The following is a 14,171-nucleotide window of genomic DNA, read 5'->3' as shown; positions in this document are numbered from 1 at the left end:
CTAAGCGGGGTTGTCCAAGTAAATACGAGGGTCGGAAATATCATTTCCTGTAACAAAAGCCCATCGAGTTAGGGCATTGAGGGGGGATTCGTTTGAGAGAAAGGGAAAACCCTAGCTGATCAGCTGGCCATTCATTTTCTCCGGACAACCCTTTCCGTCCGGCAAGATCCATTGCCACCCCCATCATCTACCTTAATCTCCACCCCATCAAACCCTCTTCCATCATCTACCTTAATCTCCACCCCTTCTCCGACCAGCAGCCCCCTTTCTCCGGTTGTTTCTGTCTCTTGCCGCAACCTCCACCTTCCTCCATTGGCACCCCCTTTTTCTTCCCCAAGCTACCATCATTATAGAACCCTCATCAAACCCCTTTACCATTTTCTCCTCCATCAGCCCCTATTAGAGCCACCTCCATATTGTTAGGGTTTTGGAAACCTTAATAAGAAGAATCAGAGAGAGGGAGTGGTCATCCATTTCCAAGAGAAATCACAGAGATCTCAGAGAGAAATTGCAAAGAGGGAGACCTCCGGCCATTCTCCGATCACACTTTGCGGCCACCAAATCTGGCGATTCATCTACGCCATCATCAATAGCTTGGGAAAGAAGAAAATCAGTTGGGGTTTCAATGAGAAAGGTAGTTTTCTTAGAGTCTTGATTGAGGTCTGAGAGAAGGAGAAGTGGGTCCGATCTCTACTACTTTGCTTCCCCGAGTCACGGGCATCACCTTCCCAATCACGGCAATCACTTTCCTTCAACACAGGTAATGTCTCGTTTCTCATCTGCTATTTGGAATTAATACAAAAAGCCACTGAAAATAGCATGGATTGGGTCTTTATGTTTGTTTTTATTATTAGTGCTTCGAAATAATTCCTCGCCCATAGAGCTTTGAATGTTTTGGAAGAAATGGATTTCGAGATATTTCCTCTTCTTCATCCATTGCTTGGAATGCTCCATTTAAGGCCCAGATCATATGTTATGTTGTTAGAGACCCTTACTATTGAATCAACTGAAATGAAAATATTCGGTTCCTAGAGTGTCTGTTGTGTGTAAAAAATCTCCAAATGCATGTATGATGTATGCACACATAGTGTTTGTTAAATGGCCCGGAAATATTTGGGCATGATGTCTTGTTTTCTTTGAGCATTGATTCATCTCAGTCTTGGGATTTTCGATGTGTGTCTGAACCATACCAACACGGTAACAAACATAGGATTTGTTTTCTAGGTCTTGTTTTGTCATGATTTTGGTCGTATTTGAAAATTACAAAGCTAGGATTTGGCCTCTCTCTATAGCTTTATTTTGACCTTGGTTCTCGGTGTGGGCATCCGATTTTACTTGCTAGGCTTGCACTTTTCCACTTCAATAAGTTCTCCATTTTCTTTCCTTGTTATTTGTCATGGGAAAGGATATTAGCATAGCAACATCTTGTTAACTGCATAATTCCTTTTGGTCACATGGTTTATCCGTGACCTACAAGGCTTACTCTTTGATTTTGAGGTCCCCTTTCTTTGAATTATCTCAACCAGATATGGGGTATTATTAAGAGGAGGGAAATGTTATCAGAATAATCATATTTTGGTACTTGCATAAGCCCAGCTGCATTTTCTTCTTTAATTGCCTTGAGAGCTCTCTGTTTACCAACCTTAGATAGCTCTTCGGGTAATAATAGACAACATGGTTTGTGGGAATATCAAAGTATGGTTGTACTGACATCATCTCCCTAAATGAATTAAAAGAACCACATAGATTAGCAAGTAGCTGATGCAATCACTAAGCTTGCGTGAGCGTTGTAAGTAGGGCTGTCCCATCCATTTGTGGCCAAAATGCACATGGCATATTCCTTTTAACCAACTGAAACAGACCCAAATGACCTTGTATTAGGGTAAGAGCCCATGGCATATTAGCTATTCGTTGATGGTTCTAACTTTCTCTGGGACTGCTGCAACCCCTTGAGCTAACACACTGAACCTCAGAAATACAACATGCAACATTTTGGTTCTTGGAGGAACACTTTTTTAAATTCACATGTTGCTTCACCTGCCTCAATTCGGTAAAAACTATTCGTAAGTGTAGGAGATGTTCCTCCAGAGTATTGTTGTCAAAATAGATGAGCAGGAATTGCCTTATAAATGCCCTCAACACCTGTTTCATAATTTGCATGAAATTGCTAGACACATTTGCTAGGTAGAAAGGTATGACCAGACATTGAACGCCAGAAATACAACACAATGGTTCAAGGAGGAATGTTTTTTTTAATTCACATAATGCTTCTCCTTCCTCAATACGGTAAACACTTTTTATCAAGTGTTGGAGATGTTCCTTCGGGGTTCGATTGTAGAAGAGTATGTCGTCAAAATAGATGACCAGGACTTGCCTTATAAATGGCCTCAACACTTGTATCATGATGCGCTAGAAAGTGGTAGGTGTATTTGTCAGGCCAAAAAGCATGAACAGACACATATAGACTGTCCTTCGTCTTGAAAGCACTTTCCACTTGTCACTAGGGCGGATATGAATCTAATGATGGCTGCTTTTAAGATCAATCTTTGAAAACCTCTCGGATCCGGCCATCATCTCCAACATATATGACAAGCTAAACGCACGACCGGACACCTATAGATCGTCCTTCGTCTTGAGGGCATTTCCCACTCCTCACCAGGGCGGATATGAATCTAATGATTTGCTTTTAAGATCACTCTTTGGAAACTGCTCGGATCCGACCGTCATGTTCAACATATTTTCAAGTCATGGAATTGGGAACCGATACTTGGCCGTGATCTTATTGATCGCCCGACTATCAACAGATGTACACTTTCGTCTTTTTTTGGTGTGATAAGAACGGGAACAACTTAATGACTCATTCTCAAATACTCAAGTGCTTGGTGGTCATAATATAGAACAAACTCCTGAGGTACCAAGTAATGACACCAATAACGCAGTGATCGAACAATCGGATAGAGTTCTTTCTCATATGTGCTACTCGTCTGGTTTGCATCATTTAATTTCTCACTGAAAAAAGCGACGGGGTATTTGTCAGGCCAAAAGGCCCGACCAGACACATATAGGCCATCCTTCGTCTTGAAGGCATTTTCCACTCGTCACTAGGGCGGATATGAATCTATTGACGGCTGCATTTAAGATCAATCTTTGAAAACCTCTCGGATCTGGCCATCATCTCCAACATATCTGTCAAGCTAAAAGGCACGATTGGACACATATAGACCGTCCTTCGTCTTGAGAGCATTTCCCACTCGTCACGAGGGTGGATATTGAATCTAATGATACCTGCTTTTAAAATCACTCTTTGAAAACTGCTCGGATCCGGCCATCATGTCCAACATAGTTTCTAGTCACGGAATTGAGAACCGATACTTGGCTATGATCTTATTCATCGCCCGACTATCAACACACATACACTTTCGTATTTTTTGGTGTGATAAGCACGGGAACAACTCAATGCCTGATTCTCAAATACTCAAGTGCTTGGTGGTCACTATAGAGAACGAACTCACGAGGTACCAAGTAATGACGTCAATAACGCAGTGATTGAACAATCAGGTAGAGTTCTTTCTCATATGTGCTACTCGTCTGGTTTGCATTATTTTATCTCTCACTGAAGAAAGCGACCGGATGACCCTCCTGGCTAAGTACACTAACATTGCTCACTCCTAAGGCATCACAAGCTACCTCAAAAACATTGGAGAAATCGTTATCCTGAAGCACTGCTCACTCCTAAGGCATCACATGCAACCTCAAAAACATTGGAGAAATCATTATTTGGAAGCACGATCGCCGTTATCATTCGTTTCTTGATTTCCTCAAATGCCTTGATGAAAGCTTTTGTCCACAAACTCTCATTTTCTAATGCAATTGGTTATTGGAGCAATAATAGTGCCGAAGCTACGAATGAATCATCATAAAAGGTGGCTAATGCATGGAAATTATTTACCTCCTGGACATTCTTAGGTACATGCTATTCTTTTGACGGCTCTAACTTTTGTCTGGGTCTGCTGCAACCCCCTTTGAGCTGACACTGAACCCCCTACATAGAACATGATGGTTCATGGACTAAACTTTTTTATATTCACATAATGCTTCTCTTACCTCAATATGCTAAACACTTTTGTCAAGCGTAGGAGATGTTACTCCAGGGTTCGATCGTCAAAATAGATAACTAGGAATTGCTTATAAATAGCCTCAATAACTATATCATAATGTGCTGGAAAGTGCTACACTCATTTGTGTAGCCAAAAGGCATTGCCAGACACTCATATGGCCATCCTCCGTCCTGAATGTAGTTTTCCATTCGTCACCGAGCCGGATACGAATCTAATGATAGACGCTCTTAAGATCAATCGTTGAAAACCACTCAGATTTGGCAATAATGTCCAACATATGTTGAAGTCGCGGAGTTGGAAATTCATCTTTAACTGTGATCATGTTGATCCCCCCGACTAACAACAAACATATGCCTTACTTCCACCTTATTTTAGAGTGAGAAGCGTGGGAACAACACAAGGACTCATACTCAAGTACCTGAGTGCTTGGTGGTCATTATGGAGAACACCCTGAGGTAACAAGTAATGACACTAATAAAGCCGTGATTGAACAAACGCATAGAGTCCTTTCTCATTCGTGCGACCAGATGACCCTCCAGGTTAAGTACATTACCAATATGCCTACTCCTGAGGCATTCCACGCCACATCATAAAAGACTTTAGAGAAATCTTGAAGGCGAAGCACAAGCCCCTTCTATTCTTCGTTTCTTGATTTCCTCAAAGCCTCAATGGCAGCTTTTGCCCACATAAACTTTGATATTCTAATGCAACTGGTGATTGGAGCAATAATGATGCTGAAGCCAAGAATGAATCATCAAAAAAATTTGGCTAATGCATGAAAACTATTTACCTCGTGGGCATTCTTAGGTATAGACTATTCGTTGATGGTTCTAACTTTCTCTGGACTGCTGCAACCCCTTGAGCTAACACACTGAACCCAATAAATACAACATGCAACATTTTGCTTCATGGAGGAACACTTTTTTAAATTCACATGTTGATTCTCCTCCCTCAATTTCGTAAAAACTTTTCGTAAGCGTAGGAGGTGTTCCTCCAGGGGTCTATTGTAGTAGAGTATGTGGACAAAATAGATGAGCAGGAATTGCATTATAAATGCCGTAATTACCTATTTCATAATGTGCATGACATTGCTAGAAACAGTTGTCAGGTAGAAAGGTACGACCAGTACGACCAGACACTGACCAGAAATACAACACAATGGTTACGGGAGGAATGTGTTTTTAAATTCACATAATTCTTCTCCTATCTCAATACAGTAAACACTTTTTTATCAAGTGTAGGAGATGTTCCTCTGGGGTTCGATTGTAGAAGAGTATGTCGTCAAAATAGATGACCATGACTTGCTTTATAAATGCCCTCAACACTTGTATCATGATGCGCTTGAAAGTGCTAGGTGTGTTTGTCAGGCCTGAAGGCGCGACCAGACACATATAGACCGTCCTTCGTCTTGAAGGCATTTTCCACTCGTCACCAGGGCGGATATGAATCTAACGACGATTGCTTTTAAGATCAATCTTTGAAAACCTCTCGGATCCGGCCATCATCTCCATATCTGTCAAGCTAAAATGCACGACCGGACACATATAGACCGCCCTTCATCTTGAGGGCATTTCCCACTCGTCACGTGGGCGGATATGAATCTAATGATACCTGCTTTTAAGATCACTTTTTGAAAATTGCTTGGATCCGGCCATCATGTCCAACATATTTTCAAGTACTGGAATTGGGAACCGATACTTGGCTGTGATCTTATTGATCGTCCGACTATCAACACACATACATTTTCGTCTATTTTTGTTATGATAAGCACGAGAACAACTCAACGACTCATTCTCAAATGCTCAAGTTCTTGGTGGTCACTATAGAGAATGAACTCACGAGGTACTAAGTAATGACGCCAATAACGCTGTTATTGAACATTCGGTTAGAGTTCTTTCTCATACGTGCTACTTGTCTGGTTTGCATTATTTAATTTTTCACTGAAGAAAGTGACCGGATGACCCTCCTGGCTAAGTACACTACCATTGCTCACTCTTAAGGCATCACAATCAACCTAAAAAACATTGGAGAAATCGTTATCTCGAAGCATTCCTCACTCCTAAGGCATCACAAGCAACCTAAAAAACATTGGAGAAATCATCATCTAGAAGCATGATCGCTTCTATCATTCATTTCTTGATTTCCTCAAATGCCTCGATGAAACCTTTTGTCCACAGACTCTCATTTTCTAATGCAATTGGTAATTGGAGCAATAATAGTGCTGAAGCGACGAATGAATCATCGATAAAATGTGGCTAATGCATGGAAACTTTTTACCTCCTGTACATTCTTAGGTACATGCTATTCTTTTGACGGCTCTAACTTTTGTCTGGGTCTGCTGCAACCCTCTTGAGCTGACACTGAACCCCCTAAATAGAACATGATGGTTCATTCAAGAAACTTTTTTATATTCACATAGTACTTCTCTTACCTCAATACGCTAAACACTTTTATCAAGTGTAGGAGAGGTTACTCCGGGGTTCGATCGTCAAAATAGATGATTAGGAATTACCTTATAAATGGCCTCAATAACTGTATCTTAACGTGCTTGAAATTTCTACACACATTCGTCTAGCCAAAAGGCATTGCGAGACACTCATATGGCCATCCTCCGTCTTGAATGTAGTTTTCCATTCGTCACCGAGGCGGATGCGAATCTGATGATAGTCGCTCTTAAGATGAATCGTTGGAAACCACTTAGATTTGGCCATAATGTCCAACATATGTTCAAGTCGCGGAGTTGAGAATAAATATTTAACTGTGATCTTGTTGATCCGCCAGAGTAACAACAAACATATGCCTACTTCCATGTTATTTTAGAGTGAGATGCGTGGGAACGGCACAAGGACTCATACTCAAGTACTTGAGTGCTTTGTGGTCACTATGGAGAACACCCTGAGGTAACAAGTAATGACACCAATAAAGCCGTGATTGAACAAACGCATAGAGTTCTTTCTCATACGTTCTGTACTTCTTGTTCGCATCACTTAATTTCTCGTAGAAGAATGCAACCAGACGACCCTCCAGGTGAAGTACATTACCAATATGCCTACTCCTGAGGCATTCCACGCCACATCATAAAAGACTTTTGAGAAATCTTTAAGGCGAAGCACAAGCCCCTTCTATTTTTCGTTTCTTGATTTCCTCAAAGCCTCAATGGCAGCTTTTGCCCACTTAAACTCTCATATTCTAATGCATCTGGTAATTGGAGTAATAATGGTGCTGAAGCCAAGAACGAATCATCAAAAATTTTGGCTAATGCATGAAAACTCTTTACCTAGTGGGCATTCTTAGGTACAGACTTGGTCGCTTTAACTTTCTCTGGGACTGTTGCAATCCCTTGAGCCAACACACTGAACCCCAGAAATACAACATGCAACATTTTGGTTCATGGAGGAACACTGTTTAAAATTCACGTGTTGCTTCTCCTGCCTCAATTTGGTAAAAACTTTTCGTAAGCGTAGGGGATGTTCCTCCAGGGTTCTATTGTAGAAGAGTATGTCGACAAAATAGATGAGCAGGAATTGCATTATAAATGCCCTCAATACCTGTTTCATAATGTGCATGAAATTGCTAGACACATTTGTCAGGTAGAAAGGAACGACCAGTCACTGAACCCCAGAAATACAACACAATGTTTCAGGCATGAATGTTTTTTTAAATCACATAATGCTTCTCCTGCCTCAATACGGTAAACACTTTTTATCATGTGTCGGAGATGTTCCTCCGGGGTTCGATTGTAGAAGAGTATGTCGTCAAAATAGACGACCAGGACTTGCCTTATAAATGGCCTCAACACTTGTATCATGATGCGCTTGAAAGTGCTAGCTGTAAATGTCAGGCCAAAAGGCACGACCAGACACATATAGACCGTCCTTCGTCTTGAGGGCATTTTCCACTCGTCACCAGGGCGGATATAAATCTAATGACGGCTGCTTTTAAGATCAATCTTTGAAAACCTCTCGGATCTGGCCATCATCTCCAACATATCTGTCAAGCTAAAAGGCACGACCGGACACATATAGACCGTCCTTCATCTTGAGGGCATTTCCCACTCGTCACGAGGGCGGATATTGAATCTAATGATACCTGCTTTTAAGATCACTCTTTTAAAACCGCTCGGATCCGGCCATCTTGTCCAAAATATTTTCGAGTCACGGAATTGGGAACCGATACTTGGCTGTGATCTTATTGATCGCCCGACTATCAACACACATACACTTTCGTCTTTTTGTGGTGTGATAAGCACTAGAACAACCCAATGACTCATTCTCAAATATTCAAGTGCTTGGTGGTCACTATAGGGAATGAACTCACTAGGTACCAAGTAATGATGCCAATAACGCTGTGAATTAAGAATCAAGTAGAGTTCTTTCTCATTTGTGCTACTCGTCTGGTTTGCATTATTTAATTTCTCACTGAAGAAAGCGACTGGATGACCCTCCTGGCTAAGTACACTAACATTGCTCACTCCTGAGGAAACATCAGTTTTATTCCAGCAACCATGGTCGGGTTCTCTCTGTAAATTCGGAAATGGGCAGTCGGAGAAGACGATGACACAAGGTAGCAATCAAGCGGTTGTGGGACTAACAAGCGCTTCTCCCTCTTTTCACCTACCAACCTACGTGTATCCTTCAGATAGTGATAGCGTGAGAAAAGGGAGAGATGGGACGAGTGTTATGCACGTCGCTTCTGGTCTACAGTGGAAGGGTGTCGTGGCGTGTGGAGAAAGCTCCTCCATTCGGCGGAAATCAGCTTTTCAAAGGTCAATTCCCCAGGTCGTTGCTTCTCCGTCGATTCGAATAGAGACTCTCCCTCCGTCGGATTCGAGTATTCTGAATTCGTGGGCCCCTCGAAGCCCACCCAATGCACGGGGCCTTTATGAAAAGGTTATTGATGGGCTTTCTCCTTTTAAAGTGGCCTAGTCCTCGAAAAGAGATGAAGTCCATCACGGTTTTTTTAAAGCAGGTGAGAGTAGCCCATCTTCACCATTGATACAGTTGTCGATATTTGTTGAGCATCCCAAGATTACGGAATCTAGTATTCTTCTTCTCGGTGATACGGCATCGGATGGAAAATCTCGTCTAGCGGTCAATCTTTCTGATGAATTTTCTGAAGTTTCCTACGATGGGCCTAATTTCGGAGAAGATCAAGAGGGTTATGTTCCATCACAGGGGGGATATCTGGATCAATATGATTTGGAATCCTCTGATCTGGGCAATTTTTCTTGTGTGCCCAGTGCCTCGATTCAAATCTTCGGGGAGGCACAAAGGGGTTTTGACTCAGGAAAGGAAATTGCTAGGAGGGAGAATACGGCTGAGGCAGATTATAGCAGAGGGGGATCACCGTCCCGAGAAGTTTCAGAGATGGACAACCTAGCTTTAGTTATACGAGTGGAGGAAAATATTAGACCCATTTCCTGGGTCGACCCTAAATCAGAAATATTGGAGATTTTTGTGAACCATATCATTTCCATTAGCAGAGTCTTAGGGTTGACATACTCAGGGCCGGAAGATCAGCTGAGGTCTATGTTCAGAGTTGCGGAGATAAGAGAAATGGATCATCGGAATTTTTCAGATCCTTCAAGTGTCGAAGGCGTCAGGAAGTTGTTACGGGAACTAACCAAACTAAAATCGGATGTGAACTATGAAAACTCTACCGCCAGAAAGAAAGTGGTTTGTAATGCGAGGGGTAATAGCAGAAATTGCCCTAAGGGAAGTGCACCACGGTCGTCAGGTTTTTCATAAAGATTATATCATGGAATGTAAATGGTTTGGGGACCTTAGAAAAAAAGGCCCAGGTTAAAGAAATAGTAAGAATTAATAAGCCGGTTCTAGTTTGTCTCCAAGAAACAAAAATGGGGGTAGTCAACAGAGCTCTAATCATGAGTTTAGGCGGCAATGCAAATTGGGATTGGTTCTCTAAGGATGCTGTTGGAGCCGCAAGAGGTATATTAGTTATGTGGGATCAATCTAAATGGGAGATCCAAGATTCTTGGGTAGGTCAGTATTCCGTTTCAATAGTTCTCAGAAAGGTGGGAGACGCGGATGTGGTTACTTTCTTAGGAATTTATGGTCCTACAGACAGGATGACGAAGCGCCAGCTGTGGGAGGAACTTACCATGATTAGAAGTAAATGGGTAAATCCTTGGTGTTTGGGGGGATATTTTAATGAAATCAGAAGGGTCGAAGAAAGGTTGGGGTGTAGCAGAACTTTCCAGAATATGATTGACTTCTCAGAATTCATTGCTGAAAACGAATTGATTGATATTCCGCTAACGGGGGCTAAATTTTCTTGGTCCAGAAATGCCAGAAAAAGTTGGTTAGATCGTTTTCTGTTTTGCCCTGATTGGCTTTCTATGTTCCCGAAAGTCTGTTAGAAGGCGCTCGTTCATTCAGTTTTTGATCATTGCCCGCTTTTGTTGGATCCAAGATTGGAGTCATGGGGACCCTCCCCGTTCAGATTCGAGTTAGCGTGGTTAGAAATCTAAAAAATGGTCGAGAGGATGGGGGGGGGGGGGTGGTGGGTATCATATAAGGTGGAAGGTGCGGCTGACTTTATTATAGGGGAGAAACTCAGATTTGTTAAAAAAAGGCTCAAAGAGTGGAATTCACACAGATTCGAGGTACTCCATGAAAGAAAATTATGGCTACAAAATCGAATCAGGGTCATCTCTTTGGCTGATGAGGAAAGGTTAGCATCAGAGGATGATTTGAATGAACTGGGAAAAGTCAAGGAGGAACACAAAGGCTGCCTCAGAAGTCCAGAGTTAGTTGGTTAAATGAAGGAGATAAAAATACTGCTTACTTTCATAATATGGCCAGTGCAAGGAGGCGGAATAATAGAATCGAGGCATTGGAGGTTAAGGGATCCTTATCTTTTAGCAAAGATGTGATTACAAAGGAAATTGTAGACTACTACATGACGTTATATTCAGCAGAAAGTCATGTCAGGCCTAGGCTGGACGAGGTGGTCTTTAAATCTTTAGATGCTAATTATAACTCGGGGCTGGAAAGACCATTTTCGGAGGAGGAGGTGGAGAAAGGGGTCTTCTTGATGAAACGTTGCAAAGCTCCGGGGTCGGATGGTTTCTAGCTTGCCTTCTTCCAGGTATGTTGGGAGCATGTGAAGGGAGATATAATGTCATTTTTTCACGAATTTTATGCTGGCATGGAGTTGGACCGAGGAACTGGCGCCACCTTTATTGCTCTCGTGCCAAAGTGAAAGGAGCAGTGAAAGTCTCTGATTTTAGGCCTTTTAGTTTGGTAGGCTGTCTGTATAAGGTGTTGTCAAAAGTATTGGCGGATCGAATAAAGATGGTCCGTCCCTTCATCATATCCGAGAATCAGTGTGCTTTTGTTAGCCAGAGACAAATTTTGGATTGCTCGCTGGTGGCAAATGAAATGGTGGGTTGGATGGCAAAATCAGGTGAGCAAGGTATTATTTGTAAGCTGGACATGGAGAAAGCGTATGACAGAGTGGATTGGCAATGTTTAGATTATTTCTTTGAAAGGATGGGTTTCGGTGTGAAGTGGCGAGGGTGGATTAGAAGCTGCTTATCTTCAGCCTATTTCTCCATTCTTATTAATGGTTCTTCAAAAGGTTTTTTCGAATCTTCGCGAGGCTTGCGCCAAGGGGATCCTCTATCTCCCTTTCTATTTGTAATTGTTGCGGAATCATTGAGCGTGCTGTTGATGAAAGGAAGATCGGAGGGTCTGGTCTCAGGGGTTAAATGTAGCCAGAGTGGGATTGAGGTATCGCATTTACAATTTGCGGATGATACGTTACTTTTTAGCTCCCTCCTGGCCTCAATGATTCTCAATCTTAAGGCGATTCTCCGTTGTTATGAATTAGTAACAGGGCTCCGATCAAATTTCTCAAAATCAAGACTGTATGCTGTGAATATGGATGAGGCAGAAGCATCTAGTCTAGCCAATATCATGGGTTGTTCATTGGAAAGTCTGCCTGCATCTTATTTGGGATTGCCCTTGGGGATGGGGCGACCTCACAAATGTGCATGGGATCCCGTTGTGGAAAGAATCGAAAGAAGACTTGATACTTGGAAGAGGAATCTGGTCTCTAAAGGAGGCAGATTAACCTTGATTAAGGCAGTTTTGGCCAATATTCCCATTTATCAGTTATCGTTATTTAAATGTCCTGTGAATGTCGTTAAGCGGATTGAACAAATTCAGAGAAGATTTCTGTGGGGGGGGATCGGAGAAGAAGAGGTCTTTGGCCTTAGTTAGTTGGGAAAATGTCTGCAAGCCAGTCCAAGGAGGAGGCCTCGGTATCCGAAGGATCAAGCAGGTTAATCAAGCATTAATGGGAAAATGGCTGTGGAGGTTTGGCGAGGAAAAAGCAAGACTATGGGCTAAAGTAATATCAGGGAAATATGGTGTTGCTCCAGGTAATTGGGTTTCTCTGAATAGCCGAAGCAAACCTGGGGTGACAATTTGGAGGGATATTCTCTGTCTAAACTCACATTTTGATCGAGGTGTTAGATACAGAGTGTATCCCGGCGACAGGATCTCTTTCTGGTCCATGCGGTGGTGCTCTAGTTCCCCCTTAAAAGATTTATTCCCTGACATATTTTTAGTTGCTGTTGATAAGTCGGCTCTAGTGAAAGATTGTTATGAGAGAATCGCTGGTAAAGTTATATGGAAACCACTCTTTAGGAGGAATTTCTTTGATAGAGAATTGCCTTCGGTGCTCAATTTATTTCAGCTCCTTGATCAGAATTACATCAGCTTAACAGGGGAGGATAGACGACGGCTTTGGGTTTTAAACTCGTCTGGATGCTTTTCAGTCAATTCTTTCTACAATAGCTTGATGCCTTTCGAGGAAAATCCAGTGGCGGCAAGGGTGTGGAAAATAAAGGCTCCTCCAAGAGTGTGTTTTTTTGGTTGGTCAGCGTTAGGCAACAGAATCCAAACGGTGGACTTTCTGAGAAAAAGGAATATGCTGATTATTGACTACTGTGCTCTGTGTATTGAATCAGGGGAGTCGGTAGATCACATCTTCATCCACTGCAAAGTAGCTCGTGAGGTATGGGGAAGGATTTTGGAAAGGTTGGTTTTTCCATTTTCTCTTAAAGAATTATTTGACGGCTGGTCATATACACCGTGGGGGAAAAAAGGAAAGACTTTATGGTGGCTTTCATTGATGGCCTTATTATAGTTTTTGTGGATTGAAAGGAACAATAGAGTATTCGAAGGGAAAGCTAAATCTTCTTATTTTTTATTCATCAAGGCCATTGCTCTTACTATCTCTTGGGCTCGGGCTCTTCCGCTTTTCCGATTTGTTTCGGCCTTCGATTTGTGGGAGGGTTGGGGCGTTGTATGTAATAGTCAGGAGAATATTAATGTAACTACTCAGTGATGGTGCCCTCCCCCTGAGGGGCTAGTCAAATTAAATTTCGATGGCTCAAGTTTGGGTAACCCTGGCCCTGCTGGGATCGGCGGCGTATTGAGAGATTGTGCCGGAGAGGTCATAAAGGCTTTTTCTGGCCCAATCGGAACAGCAGATTCGAATGAAGCGGAGGTTAGAGCAGTTCACCAAGGCATTCTGGTTTTGGAAAGGGATAGTTTAGGCAGTTGTATTGTAGAGGGTGACTCGCTTAATGTTATAAGATGGCTTAAGGGCCCTCTGGGTACTCCGTGGAGATTCCTTCATTTCTTTGATGAGATAAAAGATCTCTTGGAAGGACTTCCGGTATCATACCAGCATGTGAGAAGATCTGCTAATGCTATGGCAGATAAGTTGGCAAAAGATGGAGTTCGAAGCAGGTTTTAGAGCATTTTGATTTTCTTCTGCCAAGTGAATATTATGGGGTTGTATCAGCTCTTCGTGGCTTTTTTGTGTGTCTTTATATTGTAAGGGGGACCTCCTCAGTCTTCGTTTATATTCCATTCAAAAAAAAAAAAACATTGCTCACTCCTAAGGCATCACAAGCAACCTCGAAAACATTGGAGAAATTGTTATCTTGAAGCATTGCGCACTCCTAAGGCATCACATGCAACCTCAAAAACATTGGAGAAATCGTTATCTGGAAGC

The 14,171-nt window shown here is 42.3% G+C and overlaps 1 protein-coding gene across 3 annotated transcripts in view; it reads left to right on the top strand.

The window, feature by feature from the left end:
- LOC143876960 (CDP-diacylglycerol--inositol 3-phosphatidyltransferase 1-like) overlaps window positions 1–14,171 on the top strand; it is a 52,440-nt gene continuing 38,269 nt past the window's right edge. Inside the window, exon 1 of one of the 3 annotated variants that reach the window (XM_077378633.1) lies at window positions 1–760. The gene's annotated coding sequence lies outside the window, so the exon portion shown is untranslated. The remainder of the gene's footprint in view (window positions 761–14,171) is intronic. The other 2 variants (XM_077378634.1, XM_077378632.1) reach the window with 2 other exon arrangements.

This window comes from Tasmannia lanceolata, unplaced genomic scaffold, assembly GCF_043159265.1.
Source record: "Tasmannia lanceolata isolate RefF3 unplaced genomic scaffold, GAP_Taslan_0.1 ptg000005l, whole genome shotgun sequence".
Classification (NCBI taxonomy): Eukaryota; Viridiplantae; Streptophyta; class Magnoliopsida; order Canellales; family Winteraceae; genus Tasmannia; species Tasmannia lanceolata.
This window is presented reverse-complemented; position numbering and strand designations above follow the sequence as displayed.